Here is a 16615-nt window from a genome sequence, read left to right on the forward strand (position 1 = left end):
GGGGCTATCTCACAGGGGAATACCAGGACGGGTTCCCTAAGCAAGCGCTTAGATACCTGGTCGGTGATTTCCGCTATATAAATACATGTACATTTCTTTGGTACTTCTTCTGTTAGGATTTTGTCCTCCATGGGGAGTATTCTGACAGGGGGATATGCGCTCTAACGGCATTTCTGAGCTGAAGGTATCTCAAAACCAGCCAGTTCATGTTGGGCCTGTAGCTCTTCCCAAGCCAGCAGATTCCCATCCCTCAACGTCTCCCAGTGCCGAGATTCCTATCAAGTCCCATGGTTTAAACCCTCGCAGTTCCCTTAACTGTGACAGTTTGTCACAGTTACATATCTGAGGTATTGTGTGTGTTTGTGGAAACAAGTTTTTACCCTTTGGTGAACTATAGAGGATAGATTGAAACGCTCCGGGTCCCATGGATTACCGCTCCAGCCTATAGTTGGGATCATCCCAAGGGATGAACACCCAATCATTTACTATCGCTAGATGTGCCACCCAGTAATATTTCTTTATCTCCATCATACACACCAGGTACTAACTTGGCTAGAGTAAATCTCGACGGGTCCGCGCTCCATAGCAAAGAACGTAGAAGGGAGTCAATGGATTGGAAAAAGCTATCTGGCACTGGATGAGGGGTGTTCTGCAAAGAGTAGAGCATCCGGGGCAATGTCATCTTAAACATTGCCGCTTGCCCCAATAGAGGGAAGCAGGGCTTTCCAGTGCTCAACATCTGCCTTAAAGCGCTGCAGGACAGGGGATAAATTAAAGGGGTACAACAGGGTGGGATCCATGGTAACATATATGCCCAGGTATTTGAAGTATCCAGTTGACATGGGTAGTTCCACCCCTCTAGGCATGAGACCAGTTATTAGGTGCATAAGGGATTTCCCCCAATTTAGCCTGTATCCGGAGTACTGGCCAAAGTTACGAAGGATGTGTGAGGCGGGTAATCTTAGTGGGCGGATTGGACTCCTAGAAAAGGATTTCATCCACATATAAAGAAATGCGTTCCTCCCATGATTCCCCCCACGTGAATACAATCACTATTGGGTCTTGTCTAACACATGCTGCCAAAGGTTCCAGGGCCAACGTGAATATTAAGTGCGAAAGAGGGAATCTCTGTCTAGTTCCTATGCCCAAAGGGAGCAACGTGTTAGTATGCCATTTACCCTAACTTGGGGCAGTAGGAACTGTGCATTGTAATCTCATCCAACCCAGGAAATTTGGACCGAAACCAATACATTACAATGTTGTCCATTCGAGGGTGTGAAACTCGTTCCTCTATTACATATGAAGCCCAATTGATCTGGATGTACGAGGGTAGTTATAACCCTTCATAATGTAGGAGCCAGAACCATGATCTTCACATCGAGGAGAGAAACTGGGCGATGAGAAGTGCACCTCTCCAGTGGATCGCTGCTTATGGATAACTATCGTGGTTAGGTGCTGATCTGATGGGAGTAAATGTTCCTTTCTCGCCTCCCTCCACATGTGGGGTATTAATCTGGATGCTAAGTGTTTGTTATGTTCAATAGGGAGACTGTTGGGCCCCATCGCCTTGCCCAAATTAAGCGCACGGATCGGCAGTTCAATTTCGCATGGTTCAATATCTGCCTCTTAGTAGTCTCGAAGATTGTCAGATAGGGTCGGGAGCTTAATGTGTCTGTGGAAGTCATGGATCTCTGCACTGGACCAGTGAGTGGTGGGTGAATATAGTTGCTTGGAGTATTGTGCAAATTAATCTGAAATCCCTTCTGGATGCGAGAGTCTCACCCAACCTAGTCACTATTTGGGGTACCTGTCCTTGTACGTGATCCTTTTTTCGAGCCATGCAATTAGCTTCCCCGTTTTATTGCCTCCCTTTGTTCCATTAAATCTCGTCTTTTTGGCCAAGACTTGAGTGCTTGGATCTGATTTTCATGCAGGAAGGCACCTCCCTTTGTTTCTAGGGACTGTATTTTGGTCTCTAGTGCGAGAAGTGTTTTTTCTCGGTCTCTGCGTAGCCTCACTCTGTGAATAGGCAGTGCCTCGTATAAATGCCTTAAAGGCTTCCCAGAGGATTAAGTTGGTCACTGACCCCTCATTAATTTCAAAGTGGTTGTTGCCGTATCTAGATTTTCGGTGAACTTTGCATCCTGTAGAAACGAGGCATTATTGGGCCGTGGTGCCCGGGTTTCCCCATATTTCTATCCACACTGGGGAGTGGTCTTAAATTCTTCGGGTCAAGTGTCGTATCTCAGCTACTTTAGCCAGGTGGGCAACCTGCGTAAAGATATAATCCAATATAGAAAGGCTTAAATGAACTCCAGTAAGGAAGGTGTACTGTTGATCTGTCTGTTGTGTGCGCCAGGTATCTGCTAGGCCCAGCGCTGTTACAAAATTGGACAGTGTTGTGTCCCAGCGGGTACTGTGAGTTCTGGCATATCTAAGTCTGGTGAAAGTAATGCATTGAAATCTGCCCCTAGCATTAAAATCCCCTCAGTCAAGTTAATCAGTATCTTGCTCAACCGTATGAGTCTGGTGCGATGTAACCTCCGAGGAATATGGACCGAGCATTGATTAAAAGGGACACCCTCATGTGCCAGTTGGCACCACGTACATTCCCTGTGGGTCAACCCTAGTTTTGTGTCGGATAAAGGGCATGGAATTTTTTATCAGGATGCTCACTCCCCTAGAATCAGTGGTACACTCTGAATCTACCACCATTATATAGCCTCCCCTATTCATGGCCTTGCAGGTATAACCTAGCAAGTGGGTTTCCTGCATTAATACGACATCAGGGTAATGTTTGCTGGACAAACTGCTCCTGCCCACTCTGCCCCAGCATCAAACTAGATTTTGAAGGGAAGTAGGTTCTGCTCACAAGTGTAATTGATATACAGTGCTTATGGTTAACTTGGTATCCTATGTTTTCTGTGTTCCCCTCTTGTCAAAAACATAAAAGACCCCTCTCCTTACGGCTCCCACAACGTGATCATCGTACCTCACGCCAGCATCACAATCTATATTTGCGGTGGGCCGAGGAACCACTTCTGACCCCCTTCAGGGATGTATTCAGCCTACCCCCATATCTGCCTTCCCCCTCCTTATTTTCACACTCATCTGTGTCTTCTCGCTGTTTTGGGTGTGACATTCGTTGTTGTCAACTTTTTCCCGCCAGCCCTCTTGCCAGTCCATTGCTAAGTTGTGAAGAGTCAAAAAACCATGTCTTCCCCCTCCCCTATATTACACGGAGCCTGGCTGGGAAAAGAATCATATACTTTAGTCCGAATGCGTGTTTCCCTCAGTCCAATTTTCAGCCTGCGTATGCGAAGGTAGGACACCTCTTTCCATCTGGCTCTGCTGGGACTTCTTTCCCCCTTCCTCACCATGTTGCAAGCGCAGGGCACTGGGGCCACTTCTGTCTTTCAGCTTCCGGAACCACTCTGCCACCACCGCCTGCTGTGAAGGGTACCCTGGGAGCAAGAAACGTGAGAGCTGAGGTCAGTGTCTCCACTTGTGGGTCCCCCTTGCGCGGACTGTCGGTGCCGGGGCCTCAATAACTGCCTCCAGAATGTATGTGTCATCTACCTGGAGATTTCAGGCCCATAGCTTCATATAGTGTGCGAGCAAGTTATCATGCGTTTGCCCCTCCCAGAGGGCCCATTTATTTATTTAATAATACAATTTGTAAAGCGCATACGTTTGCCCGTGGACGTCTTGGTGCTATGAATACAAAATAGGATTTCTGAGGGGGCAGCGTCTAAACATAGAACCCATTACTGGTTAAACAACCAAGTCTTCACCAGTTTCCGGAATTGAAGGAGCGATTGAGCTGCTCGATTGTCAGTGGGAGAGAGTTCCAGAGTCTGGCCGCAGATACCGTGAAACGCCTGTCTCCCCATGTGACCGTCCTGGTGCGTGGTACCACTATTTGGTGCAGTGACATCGATCTCAGTGGTCTAGATGGACAGTAGGTAGAGAGCTGAGTTTGCAGAAACCTAGGGCCCTGGTTATGAATGGCTTTAAACGCTAGGCAGAGTGATTTGAATTTAATGCGATTTTTGATTGATAGCCAATGATAGCTTTTTATTATATGACTGACTGAATTAAATTTTGGAGTTTTGGAGAGTAGTCTTGCTGCTGCATTTTGGATCATTTGTAACTTAGAGATTACCCGGGATTGTGCGTTAACAAACAGACCATTGCAGTAATCAAGCGAGGAGAGCACCAATGTACTCACCACTGTTTTTCCTGCACTATCTGAAAGAAAAAAGATGATTTTCCTAATTAGTCTGAGTTTGTGATGAGCATTCGCCACTATTTGATTAGCATGAGCTACAAAATTGAGCTTGTCATCAAAAACTATGCCCAGATTTCTGACCTTAGCAGAAGGAGTTGGTAAAGCTCCTAAAGAAGGAGGCCACCACACCGGTGACCATGGTGGGGCGATCTTCCCAAAAATGACTACCTCCGTTTTCTCGGACTTCAGCATTAAGCAGTTGGCTTGCATCCAATCCTTAATAGCCAGCATACCTTCTTGAAATTGTGCCGCTACATGTTCCCCATCATTATTAATAGCAAGCACCAGCTGGGTGTCATCAGCGTAGGAGGTCAGGCTCATCTGGTGGATTTTAATAACTCTCGCTAAGTCCAACACGTAGATATTAAACAGTGTTGGACTTAGCGATGAGCCCTGGGGAACTCCGCAAGGCAAGCTCCGGCGATTTAAAAGGTCCCAACGTGACTGCTTGTGATCTGCTGGAGAGAAAGGAGGTAAGCAGCTCCCTTGCGCTGGATCGGATGCCCAAACCTCCGACACGGTCAATCAAGCTGGAATGATTGACCGTGTCGAAGGCAGACGATAGATCCAGCATTATGAGAATGGCTGTCCCACCTTGATCCCTGATGGTTCTAATATCATCTGCAGCTTTGATAAGGGCCGTCTCAGTGCCATGGAGCTTTCGAAAGCCAAACTGCGTATCATCCAACAGCTTGTTTTGCTCAAGATAGTCCGCTAACTGGATGTTCATTGCCTTTTCGAGCACTTTGAATAGGTATGGCAGACTGGCAATGGGCCTATAGTTTTTTAACTGCTCCTTATCTTATGATGGTTTTTTAAGGAGCGGTTTTAAAAGGGTGGTTTTTAACATGTTCGGGTATATCCCAGACCCAAGAATCACATTACAAACTTGCGTGATAAGCATGCTGATTGTGTCAAGAACCGGTAAATAGACTCTGGGGGGGACAGGGATCCAGAGCCGATCCTGATTTTATAGACACCATGAGGTCCCTGATTTGTTTCTCCTGCAGTGCCTCAAATTGATATAGCGTACAGGTGGGGGGCGTGATCTGAGTAGCTGGGGATGCAATATTAGTGGAAAACTCAGAGTAGATGTCATGGACTTTGCTGAAGAAGAAGTTAGCCAAGGAGTCGCATAGAGCCTGCGATGGAGTGGGGGCTGTATCTGTGAGCTTCCCGGCCAGATGTTTTACTACTTCAAACAACTGTTTGCTGGAGTTTTAGGCCGAGTCTATTTGATTTCCAAAATACTTTTTCTTGGTCTCTAGTATCATTTTTTATAGGTTAGTTGTGTTTCCTTATAGCATGTTTTGCTAACTAGATCATAGGACATTCGCCAGTGTCTTTCCGGTCTACGACATTCTAGCTTTTGCCTCCTAAATTCTTCTGTGAACCATGGGGAAGATGGTACCTTTCGATTCCTAGAGATAATCTTAAGTGGGACTAATAAGTTCATCGCGTTATCTATCAAGTCTATAAACTGTTTAGCGGCTAAATTTGGATCCATGGATATGGTAGGGCGGGACTTGATCAACAAGTCTGTAAGGGCTACATTGTCCCCATCATCTGGGGGGTGGTTTTCCTTTTCTGTGCTCTCCCCAGTCCTATATCGGCCGATGTCTTCAGCCCTCCAGGGGCCGCAGGAAAAGCAAGGGAGCAGACCCATCCAATACAGCACCATGAGCACCTGGTAGGAGTGGGTGTAGCTGCAAGGCCTGCTCATCTATGTATCGCTGCTGTGCTTGCGTGGCAAGGAACGCACCGATGGCCTCTCCCAACTATGGGACCGGTGTCATCTGGATGGCCCACTGGAGATGTCCTGATCTTTTGGAAAGGCGGGAGAGGGGGGCAGCAGTCTGTTACCACGTGGCCCCAATCCGGTTGTCAGGCCCTCCGAGTCTCTATCCCCACCACCTCCGCCTGCGCAGTCTTCAATTTGGATGTCCACTCCGTCAATCCTGTTCTGCAGCTCCGAGGCCCACACATTGCCCTCTAGTACCACAGGCCCGTCTTGGTGTCACGAGTCTGCCTTCCAGACTGGCTGGGGGCCAAGCGTCCCGCAGCCTCCGATTGCTTCCTGCGAGGCCCAGAGCATCATCCGGTCTCCTCTGAGGATTTCAGCTGGGCCTCCAGGTGCTGCGGCGTTGCAGAGGTTCCCTGTGATCCTCTGGGCAGAGCTGATTTCTGCCCAGGTGTGTGACTGTTCTTCGTGTCACTGGCCCCCGCTGCCCGGCCGCCCTCTCTCACGGTGTATAGGCCTCTTGCATTGTCTCAGGCGGTACCAGTCCCCACACCTCCTCTGCTGTCAAAGCCTCCTCTGCTCCTTGTGAAGCCTTGCCCCAATCGCCCGCAGCATCGGATCACAGGAGCCTGCCAGGCAAGGGAAGCCAGTGGGGGTCGTTTCCCCTGTTGATTAGTGGCGGATGGTGTCCGGATCAATGCGCAGAACGGCTTGGGCTACGGAGCTCTAACTCGAGTCTGCCATTTTCGGCCACTGGCCACGCTCCACCCATATCTCTACCTTTTTGTTAGCAAACTGCCCACTGCTCTTGTGGGACCCTCTGAACTTTGCAGTTCCTCTCCAAAGCAGTGATCCATTTATATTAAAGTTCCTGCCGAGCAATCAATCAACCAGTCACCATAAATTCAGAGTTCATGCAATAGATTTCAACAAAATAAGTCCATATGTGTCCAATAGCCAGTCAGACACCAGAGTCTTGAAGTACTTGATCCGTGTTTTTATTCCAGATTTCAAAAGTATTATCTGAGGTCAAAGTTCAAAACGTTCTCTACAGCCGCAGCCAACACGTGTTTCGTTGGGCATATATCTTTATGCCAAACAACTTCGTCAGGGCTGCAAGCCAAACAATAAAGGATATATGGTATAATATACCCACAACAAAAGATCTTACAATTTATTTGAAAAGTTTAATATTAATAAAGGCATCACCGCCTAAGTTAAAGAAAAGACATAGTTCCCAAATGTTAGTGACAAAGTATAAAAGATCTAATACGTTCAATGTGACTCCCGGTGTCAATGTATAATCAACAACAAAACATTCAGGTTATTCGCCAAACATAAGTAACAAGTAAGAATTACCTAATTTTCAAATAGGTTTTTCATCCGTATAAAGTTTCTTCCAAGAAATATTTTTCAAGGATCATTAACTGTATCTGGAATGATATAAGGAAGCTCTTAGCTCTGTCCCCACGAGTCATAGCCCACCTAAGTTAATACAAACAATAAGTATACTACTACCTAACATAAATGTAAAGTTATCTTCTCATGAAGAGAGCGAAGTTCCTCTCTTATCGTCTATATATAACAGAGTCATAAACTAATTATAGAAAGCGTCTCTATAGTTAATAAGCTCTTTGCTTGCCCCAGCGACTCTGATTTTACACTAAAGGAAGTGGAATATGCAATAAGCTCTATTATTCCACAAAAAGCTGCTGGACCAGATGGCATTCCTGGGGATCTGCTAAAATCTGATAGTGCCAAATGGGGTAAATTGATCCACTCCCTCCTTGTTGCCATCTGTAGGGGTGCCCCCATTCCCTTATCATGGAAGGGGGCGGAGGTGGTCCCCATCCATAAGAAAGGTCCAAGGGATGATCCATCTAACTATAGACCGATCAGCTTGCTAGATATCAGCCAAAAAGTTGTCGGTAAAGTTCTCTTACTCAGAATCCTCAACTGGGTAGAAGAAAACAAAATCCTCACCGACTTCCAGGCTGGCTTCAGAGTAGGTACTGGAACGATTGAGCAAGCATTTAGGCTCATGATGGTTTACTGGAAGGTTGTAGTGTTAGGCAAGGGCAGTCTTTATCTCGCATTTATCGATTTAAAGACTGCCTTTGACCTTGTCCCTAGGGACTTGTTGTGGAAGGTCCTGGCTGACATGGGGCTGCCACACTACCTACTATCCCTATTGGTTAGGCTACACCAGGACAGCTTTGCCCAAGTTAGGTGGGGCCCTGGAGGGGAGAAAACGGGCAGTATTCCGGTAGAGAGAGGGGTCCGCCAGGGATGTGTTCTGGCTCCCACCCTTTTCTCTCTGTACATCAATGGGGTGGTTGAGCATCTTCTCAAAATTCCATCTGACGAACCATCCCTGGCGGGTGAACGTATACCGACCCTCCTCTTCGCGGATGATACGCTTTTAATCTCCAAAACCCCAATGGGACTCCAGCGACTCTTGGACAATTTCCAATCATTTTGTACCGATCGAGGCCTGGTAATAAATACCAACAAAACAAAGTACCTGGTCCTCAATCCTCCAAAACAGCATGTGCGTTCCCCTACCCTAAACACCGAGCTCTTGGAAAGGGTAAAAGTTTTTGACTACCCTGGGATACGCCTTTCAGACAAAATGGATTGGACGCCTCATTTGGACAAAATGCTGCTGAGCCATAAAAGGATCACAGGTGCCCTTCTAAGAGAGCAACGTTCCAGCTCAACAAAACCAATAGGAACAGTCCTTGAGATCTACGCAGCTAAAGGTGTCAGCTCTGCCCTTTATGGAGCGGAACTTTGGGGCTTTTCGTCTACCGAAGCTCTGCAAAGATCTGAGAACAATTTCTGCAGACAAATAATGTCCCTTCCACAAAGCACCCCATTACTTCCTTTATTTATGGACCTCGGCTGTACCCAGATTGGCGAAATTGCGAAATTTCGTCCGCTACTATTATGGGCCCGCATTTGGCGGGTAGAAGAACTCAGCGGATATGCCAGAGGCCTTAAAGAAATTATGGCATCCCCGAACTGGGACAAAATCAAGTGGCTAAAAGACATGAAAATTCTACTGACCAAGTTGGGCCTACTTGAATCGTGGCTAAGTAGAACCTCACCCCCTAAGCAAACGCTCAAAAAGCTCTACCGGGACTGGATTTGCTCCCAAAGACATTCCAGCACGTCTCTTGGCAAGCTAACTGAGGACTTTCTGATGTTTAAAGACTGTCCCAGGCGGGAACCTTATCTGGACACAATTGAGAAACCCTTTGCCCGGGCCTTGTATTTTAGATTCAGAACGGGTACTTTGCCACTGAACACCTTTACTAAAAGATGGAAATCCTGTATAGGCAAAACCGATTTATGTCCATCGTGCCTTGCCAACCCAGAGTCATTAGCGCATTTTCTGTTTGTCTGCAACGAATATGCTAATCCAAGAAGGGTGTGGCTGAAAAACCTATGCCGACAGCTGGGAACTAGGAGCCATGATGTGGCAATCAGGATACTTGTTTCGGACAGTTATGTACCCTATGCCTGTGCCCTAGCCAAATTTTTATCTTGGGCTTGGGCTATCCGAGCCAAAAAGCTAAAACAATCTGTTTAATTCTTTTTTTTAAAATATATATATACTAGTAACGTTTTAACTTTCCACTTTTTTTACGCAATGCTGAGCAAATAATTCCTAAAACTATTGCTTGGACCAGAGATATAGAATTCCTCTTTTTAAAAAAAGTAAAACTCAAATTGTAATTTTTTCTATTATACATTTATTGTTCTGCTTTTATGGTAATCAATTTTTATCGAAATAAAGCTTTTTGACTTGACTTGACTTGACTTGACTTTGCTTGGTGTTAGTAAGAAATCCGTTTTAAACTGCAATCGTAAGTGCAACCCGTATCAGCCTTCAAACAAACTGCTCGCTTCACTGAGCTAAAAGCGTGAACCCTCACTATAATAAGGCTAAGAAGAGCCCTGTTACCTCTCTCCGGTGCTCCACTTCAGCGTATCTCAAGTTACCGGTAATAATGTTGATATATCGTGTTCTCAGTCTATTAAAACAAAAACCACCAGTTCGATATCTTGCATATTCATAACAGTTCTAACCAATATTAAGAACACTCTGATTATCGCTTACCTATGTTTCTTGCGAAGTCGCATATATCTTCTGCTCAGTCTTTCCGTGTTCGGTATACTGGCGTTTACCTTGGCCGTGAAGTGGTAACAGGGCTCTTCTTAGCCCTATTATAGTGAGGGTTCACGCTTTTAGTTCAGTGCAGCGAGCAGTTTGTTTTAAGGCTGATACGGGTTGCACTTACGATTGCAGTTTAAAACGGATTTCTTATTAACACCAAGCAAAGAGCTTATTAACTATAGAGACGCTTTCTATAATTAGTTTGACTGTTATATATAGACGATAAGAGAGGAACTTCGCTCTCTTCATGAGAAGATAACTTTACATTTATGTTAGGTAGTAGTATACTTATTGTTTGTATTAACTTAGGTGGGCTATGACTCGTAGGGACAGAGCTAAGAGCTTCCTTATATCATTCCAGATACAGTTAATGATCCTTGAAAAATATTTCTTGGAAGAAACTTTATACGGATGAAAAACCTATTTGAAAATTAGGTAATTCTTACTTGTTACTTATGTTTGGCGAATAACCTGAATGTTTTGTTGTTGATTATACATTGACACCGGGAGTCACATTGAACGTATTAGATCTTTTATACTTTGTCACTAAAATTTGGGAACTATGTCTTTTCTTTCACTTAGGCGGTGATGCCTTTATTAATATTAAACTTTTCAAATAAATTGTAAGATCTTTTGTTGTGGGTATATTATACCATATATCCTTTATTGTTTGGCTTGCAGCCCTGACGAAGTTGTTTGGCATAAAGATATATGCCCAACGAAACACATGTTGGCTGCGGCTGTAGAGAACGTTTTGAACTTTGACCTCCGAGAATACTTTTGAAATCTGGAATAAAAACACGGATCAAGTACTTCAAGACTCTGGTGTCTGACTGGCTATTGGACACATATGGACTTATTTTGTTGAAATCTATTGCATGAACTCTGAATTTATGGTAACTGGTTGATTGATTGCTCGGCAGGAACTTTAATATTACTATTACACCCTGGACTTAGTTCAGGGAATATTGGGGAAGTTTGGTAACCTTCCTTTTCCAGCCTTGAAGCAACAACATATGATATGAGCATTTTCTACTTTTAGCCAAACTCATTGCTGTGCGCCCTTATCCTTGTTACCTACCTTGTTTATTTTAGTGATCCATTTATGGTTGTCATACCCCTCCTGGCAAGGAGGGACTATCCTGCTCAGGTTCCTGTTGTCAAAAGAAGTTCCTCTGATTCTAGGGATGGTGCTGCCACTATGCTACTCTAGTCAAAGTCTCTTCTAGTCTTCTGTACTTCCAGGGACTCTTTTTCAAGGGCCAACTGATCTCTCCTGAGCCTAAGTCTGACTTTCTCAAGTTTGAGAATTTGGTATTATCTTTCCAAAGAGTTGTCCTCTTAATAGTTTTGGAGGTCCCAATGGAAGTGCCTGAAGAATTGAATTCTCTATAGGAGGATCTTGACCTCCTTGGTCTACTCTGGAGCCTCCCCGGAAGAACAAAGGGGATTTCCTCTGTGCCATCTGCACTATTCCCTGAGGGGTCAGAGTTTGGCAGGTTGGATTCATTTGAGTCCACCTGCCCATACTCTGAATTGAGATCACCAAGGGGATCCCTAGTGCTCCTTCAAGAGCATTCCCACCCACATCCTGCTCTTTTGCCTCTACAGGATGGCCATCATCCTAATGTAACCGCTCTAAGAAGATTAATGGTGGGGTTGCTACCTGTCTTTATCCTTCTAAGGCTACAGAGGGTCCTTCGATCCTGAAACTTCATACCACTGTACTTAGCAGACTGGGGTACACTGGCATCCCCAACTAAGGACATGGTTCTAGGTGTAGTGAGGTGTTGCACCTACCTACCCTAGTGGAAACTTAACTCTGAGGTTGGAGAAAGGGTTGTGCTAGACCCTCAACTACCCAAACCGAAGTTCAGTAGAACTTATTCTAAGCTGTATTATGTGGGCCTAATATTAGTGATGGTTTTTCAATTAATCCACACCAAGATTAGCTGGTAAAACAATGCAGGCTTGAATCACACCGCTGTCGCCAATGTGAGAAGCTGGCTTAGTATATAGTGCACACTAAGATTTCTTGAATGAAGCCACTGATTTCTTTGTACTATGTTATCTGCAAAAACTAGTATAATGTTCCGTGAAACTTATTAAACACCACTACATTTGTAGTTGGATAGATTGTTCCCAATTTGAAATGGGAATGAATATCCACTTTTTTAACCTATCGAAGTCCATGGCAGTGTCGCTCGTGTTAACCTTCTTAAGCGCATACCTCGGTGCATTTCAAGTAGCTTGTCAACTAGGTAAACTATTAACTTAGCTTTTATTGGAATGGTGGCGCACTTCATGTGCTGCTTGCCACCAGTCCTGTCTGTCCAGCCGCTAGAATTCTTGTTAAACTGTAAAGTTGGTAGTTAATTCAGTGCGGACTATGACGATTTATGTAACGCGCACTGATCTGCCTAGCCTCAGTGATTGAATAATGCTATGACTAGAAGATTTATCCGCATTAGATGCCCATCTGTTCATGGGCGATGATTGTGACCAAGCACATGCATCATTGTTGGCTTTTGCGATTTCTTAATTGCGATTTTTAAGGAATCGCAATCAAGAAATCGCTGAAAAGTTTGCGATTTCTTAAAATTCCTTAATTGCTACTCCCAAATTGCGAATCGCAATTAAGGAATACCTCCCCATTCATTCCTATGGACCTGGCGGCCCGTAGGAATGAATGGGAAGACCTTATCTATTTGCAATTAGCGAATCGCAAATTGAGAATGCGATTTGCAGGGTGCAGGGGTGTCCGCACCCTGTTGCACCCCTGAAATCTGTGCCCTTAGGGCATGTGTGTGCACAACATGAAACTTTGAAAAATACACAAGTGCATTTTTCATGTTTTCGCAAATGACCATGAGGTTTGACCTCATGGTAATTTGCTCGCCCTAATTGCGAATTCGCATTATTTAAGTTTCATGCATTGTATTTAAGGAATCGCGAAATGCGATTCCTTAAATGGAATCGCAATTTGGGAATTCACAAATATTTCCGAATTCTGAAATTACGAGGGCCTTCACCCTTCATGCATTCCAAAAGCAGATTTTGCGATCGCAAACGGCCGATTTTTGCTATTCGCACAGTTTGCGATCGCAAAATCCTTTGATGCATGTCCCTTTAAGTGCCTTAATGTGTTGGAAAAGTCGCATTAGGTTTCAGTGTCCTTTTCTCGGGTCCTGTTAATGAGGGCAGAGGCGTCGGAGTAAATGTATAAATAAACAACCTTCCTGCTGTAGAATATGGCGTTGAGGTCTATCCCGACGGAACTTCCACTGTAGGTTCATGTCGTTGGAAATGCCTCATAGAGAAACTTGTGGTTCGCTTTACCCCCTGGTCTAACTTCTAGGCTTGGTGGGCTGAAAAAATCCACAAAACATTTTTGTTTGCAGATTTTATTTTAATTTGGTCATGTGCAGACACTTGTCCAACGGCATATAATCCATGCAACGGGTTCGGCGTCACATCTTCTGAAATTACCTGTTGCACTGAATGAGATCTGGTGAACCTCAGTAACTAAATCCATTATGTGCGTCACTAGGTTTTACTTTCCTGTGTAACTGGTGTATGTCTCATTATAAAACCTGGTCCTTGGCCTCTTCTGGCTAGTTTAGCGCTGTACAAACACCACATATAAACACTAGTTAGCATTTACTCTTGGGACGACGGGTGCCTGCCTAAAAGCATGGCTGGATATTAAAGTTACAAACCACCTTTGTTTTCTTTTGCGCAGGTTTCTTGCAGTACCGCCGATCTAACCGTGCTCTGAACAGTCTCCGCCGAGGGCTAGCACCCCCTGCAGGTGAGCTGCTGTTGCTACAGTTGCTGTAGACTGAAATGCTGCACCGAATGGTATCTGCACACACCAGCCTCTTCCTGGTGCGGTGTTCATTGATCGGTGCTACAGTACCCCAGCATCTGGCATCGTTGGTTTGCAGGCCTCTGGTGTTTGTCGAACCTGGTATTTCTGCTGGTACAAGCTGCGTTCATTGTGTTTCACCGCATCAGTGGTGTAGCCTTTAAGCAATTGCTTCAGTAATGGCGCCTGCGGCTGCTGTCTGTGCTAGCGTTAATGACGCCTGTAGCTGGACCAGTCTTTAGATGTTGTGCATGCTGGCATGATCTGTTGCTGACGGGACCTTGTCTTTGTGAAGTTTACTTTAATTCTAATTTGCTGTTTCTTTTAGATGCGGCTGGTGAGAGCTACTTCCATCATGTTGACATGGTAGGTGAACGTTCAGCGGAGCTCAGATCAGTTATATTTCAGTGCCCTCTTGTTCTGCATTGATGCCTTATTACAGCGGAGGCAGATGGGGCACTCCATGAGAATACCTTATAAGTAATGGCAGTGGGCGTATTCCATTCTATATGGAGGTCGGATTCGAACCCTTGGGGGAACATCTCGTTCTCCTCAATCTACCCCTTAAAAAGCGGCCCTGAACAAGGCCTTTATTACTAGTATTCCGTCCTTTACCTGCTTGGGCCAGCTTTAGTTAAAGCGCTAGATCCTTGGCTGCAGTTCTGAATTTGCTTGCATTAAAGCCAGGTAGATCCAGCGCACTCTGCCAAGGTCAGAAGTCCAGGGTCTTCTACTGTCATGATGATTGGCAAATGTTCAACTGCTCTGAATAAGTGAGTGATAAAAGCCTTTCTGAACTGACCTGTAATCCCTTTATAGTGGCGTGGCACATTGTTGGCTTCTGCTTGCTCAGCTTTCTCCTGTCTCTTTCAACAGGTGTCTTGAAGCTTGCAGATGGTACTTCGGCCTGCAGCCCATAAGGTAACTTTCAATAACCCGCATTACAAGTCTTTACATGCCATACTTGTGTCTGTACTACTTGAGCCTTAATGTGATTAAACGTTAAACTGAGGATTGATTTGTTTGGGAAGCCTAGTTGGATTACTTAATCAGTATAGGATACAGTTAAGCTTTGTAGCTGGCCTCCCTAAACCATGTCCACCTGAAGTCGGTGCCCCAAGTATCCATCTAGTAAGGATAGGCTGTTCCGTAGGCTTCATTTGAAGGGAGTGGTGATGGGTCCCCTGCAGCTTTGTGTAGTACCGTTTGCACTAGTTTCTACCCTCTGTAGGGTCGGATAGTGGACACGCCCGGAATCTGCCCGCAGCTGCTCGGGTCATGGCTCATTTCAAATTTGTCCTAGTCTTAAAGTACATCGTGCTCTATAGATAGCCCCACGACCCGCATGAGTAAAGTAATACTTTGCTGATCAGTGTATATCTTTTGTTGTGATTTTATTGTAGTTAACAGCCCTATGAATAAAGCCTTTCCTCGTCCTAATTTATCACTAGCCCGTTTATTTGTGGACTTTCGCAGGCAGCCACCCGAGCAATAAACTTAACCTAACCTGGTTATCTTGGTGTAGGCTTTTCCCTAACATGCCTATAATTTATGTCGCAATGACCAGAGCAGGATGTTTACAACCCCTGAGAAGGGATGCTGTGAATCTTGCAGCCACTGCAAGTGATGCCTGCTTTATAGAAACTGAAGTATGTAATGTGGGTGCCAGAGACTCGCACCCACATTACATATGTACTGCATGACGTGCGCAAAACGTTTTAACTGCGGTTCCGATGATGAAACTGTTCAACTGCTGTGTGACTTGTAAGATGAACTGAAATGGTGTTCTGAGCGGAACTGCCAGCTGGCGTGGCATTTAATAATGCGTCCTGATTGGAACATGAGAGTTTTTCTCTTCTTCCCCATGTAGGACACCAGTGAGCCTACTGGAGTCTTATCTTCCCTGGAGTTGAATCTCTTGACTGGAGGTAAGTGTCTGGCCGACCTCTTGCCCTTCATTGCACTGCATGGTATCTGCACACACCAGCTGTTCCTGGTGTGGTGTTCATAAGTCGGTGCTAGATCAACTCGGCATGTGGCATCGTTGGTTTGCAGGCTGCACCTGCTTGTAATCCTGGTATTTCTGCCGATACAAATACTTAAACGTGTTCATCTTAACCTCTTATGTTGCGTCCGTTCACTGTTTTATTTCTTTTCAGGGATCAATGAAGGCGTGGCCGATGCGACTGTTACCAGATCATATTTGACAGTTCCAGGTAAATGTTTTGATTGGGCTTGTGGCCTCTTGTGTTGCAGTCTTACATTTTCCAACCTCCTACCAGTAACGCTGAGCCCTCTTGCGTACAGCTGTAGAGTTGGACCCTCAGTCTGGCGGGAGGGTCCTCGGTCTCTGCTCAGAACACCATCACTGTAGTTCATGGCGCTCATGATCCCCGTGACAGGGCAGTGACGCTTTCATGACCTTCTCATCGCCGCCACCACCTCTGATGCTTCCTGTTGAAGGTCCACCTTCTAGTCTTTGCCCTCCTATCGCTGCCTGTCATCAGTGACCGCCTTTGCTTTTATATGGCT

At 45.3% G+C, this 16615-nt stretch overlaps 4 non-coding genes across 4 annotated transcripts; all 4 read left to right on the top strand.

The window, feature by feature from the left end:
• The first annotated feature begins 13471 nt into the window (after positions 1 to 13471).
• LOC147663613 (small nucleolar RNA SNORA18) lies at positions 13472 to 13606 on the top strand. The gene has a single exon (XR_015305270.1). It is a non-coding gene; the product is annotated as a small nucleolar RNA SNORA18 (small nucleolar RNA).
• A 459-nt stretch (positions 13607 to 14065) lies between these two features.
• LOC147663614 (small nucleolar RNA SNORA8) lies at positions 14066 to 14205 on the top strand. The gene has a single exon (XR_015305273.1). It is a non-coding gene; the product is annotated as a small nucleolar RNA SNORA8 (small nucleolar RNA).
• A 609-nt stretch (positions 14206 to 14814) lies between these two features.
• Positions 14815 to 14885, top strand: LOC147663615 (small nucleolar RNA Z40). The gene has a single exon (XR_015305269.1). It is a non-coding gene; the product is annotated as a small nucleolar RNA Z40 (small nucleolar RNA).
• A 1157-nt stretch (positions 14886 to 16042) lies between these two features.
• LOC147663616 (small nucleolar RNA SNORA8) lies at positions 16043 to 16180 on the top strand. Its single transcript, XR_015305275.1, has one exon. It is a non-coding gene; the product is annotated as a small nucleolar RNA SNORA8 (small nucleolar RNA).
• The last annotated feature ends 435 nt before the right edge of the window (positions 16181 to 16615 follow it).

Source organism: Lissotriton vulgaris, unplaced genomic scaffold (assembly GCF_964263255.1).
Source record: "Lissotriton vulgaris unplaced genomic scaffold, aLisVul1.2 SCAFFOLD_7775, whole genome shotgun sequence".
Taxonomy (NCBI): Eukaryota; Metazoa; Chordata; class Amphibia; order Caudata; family Salamandridae; genus Lissotriton; species Lissotriton vulgaris.